Raw genomic sequence first — 2,424 nt, 5'->3', positions numbered from 1 at the left:
TTTAACATTTCAGAGCGACATTTTTACACGAAAATGTAGCATTCTGTATGATCGTTCCTCGGTCACAAGAAACCAATATCTCTAGCTATTTAATGTTTGTAACCGACTCCACTGTTTTATAAAACATAGAGGTTGTACTTATGGCAGTAATTCACAAGTTAAATCAATAGAGTTTATTGATTACTCGTCACTGACCCCGTTTAACTCTGTAAGCCTTGATAATTCATGGACCGTGTCATTAGCTGAACACCTATCAGCGGGGTTGGATGCCCAGCAGCGACTCATCATTCGGAATATTTCGTTGGAACAATCTTTGGGTTTTGGTAATCTGCCTCCTTGCAGCAAATACTCGCAGAGTGCTTTCACATGACAGTCATCGATGTCGTGATACTTTGGACTTGCCCCTGACAACAAGTCAAAATGGATTTTAAGTATGTGAGGGCGGTGGCAGTAGGATTGAAATAGTCATAGCTTTGGTGTCCATGATTTTGCTGATCAAAATATCCTAAAATACTAACTCTCCCGTAAGCGTAATTCATGTAATATCGCCTTACCTAATGTCGCGATCTCCCATAGCAACACTCCAAAGGACCATCTAGTCACAGATAGGGACAAACAAACAATAAACAACAATAACAGGGACATTGATAGAGGGAATGCACAGTTAATAACTACAATAGACGATTCTATTCAGTTTGTAAACGATGACAACTGCACCAGTTCTTTACTAAACGCTCTCCCGATGTTATTCTACGGTACCATATCATTGTCCCTTACTACGTTTACTATATTATGTAATACGATCTGTCTTTTCCGGGCGGTTTTTTTTGCTGACGTCATCGCTTGGTGATTAGATAGCCTGGTTTGTTAGAGCGAATACGGTCAAGAGAATTATTTCTGTGTCACTTGTTTGATCTTTTCCTCTTACTCACATGTCACTTTTGAAGCTGTAGATATCATCTCTTAGTGATTCTGGAGCCATCCATCTAGTAGGAAAACGTCCCTGACGCTGGTTTGAGGGATGTGAAATTGAAAAAAAGTATTATCGCATAATTTGCATAAGATATTGGATATTTGATTCTTAACAGTAGAGCGAGGGATTGCGACAATAATTTCTAGGCTTGAATTGATATGTCGACAGCAAGGAGTAAAATCTACAAAAGCGATCAGTCGTTATTCATCAAAAGTCTTCTGCCTTTTATCTAACAGTTTATATTATCATAAAGGACAAAAACAACAATATCAATGACAAAAGTAACTATTGTCCGATTGCAGTTTCGACAGTTGCTTCTAAGCTCATGGAATTAATTTTACCTAGAAATATTGAATGTTTTCTTGAAACGTCACATTACCAGTTTAGTTTCAAATCTGGTCACTCGACCGATATATGTGTCTTTGTACTTAAAGAAGTAATCAATTACTATAGAAAGCATGGTAGTAATGTTATTGTCACTTTAATGGACGCCTCCAAGGCATTTGGCAGAGTCAACCATAGGGTTCTCTTCAAAAAGTTGATTGATCGCAAAGTACCAGTGTATTTTGTCAGATTTCTCCTGAGATGGTATCGAACTCGACAGACTTTTATTCGCTGGGGTGCATGTACCTCCAGTGGTTTTACTGTCCCGAATGGTCTAAAGCAAGGTGCGATCTTGTCACCAAAGCTTTTTAATATTTATATTGATCATTTGAGCTTTATGCTGTCTAATTCCAAAACAGGTTGTAACATTGGAGGACTTTTCGTCAATCATTTAATGTATGCTGATGATATTTGTCTGATTAGTCCTTCTGTCAAAGGAACTCAGACGTTAGTCAATATTCGTAGTGACTATGGTGATACTCACGATATTTTATTTAATAGCTAAAAGACCAAATGTATGTGTGTGAGATGCGATTCTTCTATGATTCGTCACATTCCTTCTGTGTATCTCAATGGAGTTCAATTAGTATTTGTCACAAAGAAGACACATTTGGGGTTTGTTCTCAACGATCACTTTCGTGATGATGACGATATCGAGCGACAGATGAGACGCTTTTATATGTCAGCTAATACGCTTATGAGAAAATTTTCTCGATGTACCTTTGAAGTCAAGAGTGTTCTTTTCAAAACATATTGTTATAAATTGTATGGCGGTCTAATTTGGATGAAATATTCTGTTAATATTATGAGGAAATTGAAAGTTTCTTATAATAATGCTGCGCGTCTTTTATTGGGTTATGTTAAATGTAGTAGTGCAAGCTCTATGTTTATATCTAACAAAATCAATAACTTTGATGCCTTGCTAGGAAGGCAAATTTATGGTCTAAAGCAAAGACTTCTGAGAAGCAGTAATGATGTTGTACGATGTGTGTATGACTCATTATATTTAAACTCTGAAATGATAAAGTTATGGAATAAGCTTCTTTTTTTATAACTTAATCAAGCTG

At 36.7% G+C, this 2,424-nt stretch overlaps 1 long non-coding RNA gene across 1 annotated transcript; it reads right to left on the bottom strand.

Moving 5' to 3' along the window:
* Positions 1 to 204: 204 nt before the first annotated feature.
* LOC139138139 (uncharacterized) lies at positions 205 to 1,096 on the bottom strand. Its single transcript, XR_011553533.1, has 3 exons — positions 933 to 1,096; positions 555 to 595; positions 205 to 404 (listed from the first exon to the last, which is right to left on the bottom strand). It is a non-coding gene; the product is annotated as an uncharacterized lncRNA (long non-coding RNA).
* Positions 1,097 to 2,424: the final 1,328 nt, after the last annotated feature.

This window comes from Ptychodera flava, chromosome 8 (assembly GCF_041260155.1).
Source record: "Ptychodera flava strain L36383 chromosome 8, AS_Pfla_20210202, whole genome shotgun sequence".
NCBI lineage: Eukaryota > Metazoa > Hemichordata > Enteropneusta > Ptychoderidae > Ptychodera > Ptychodera flava.
The sequence above is the reverse complement of the archived record's forward strand: the minus strand, read 5'-3'. Positions and strand labels throughout refer to the sequence as shown.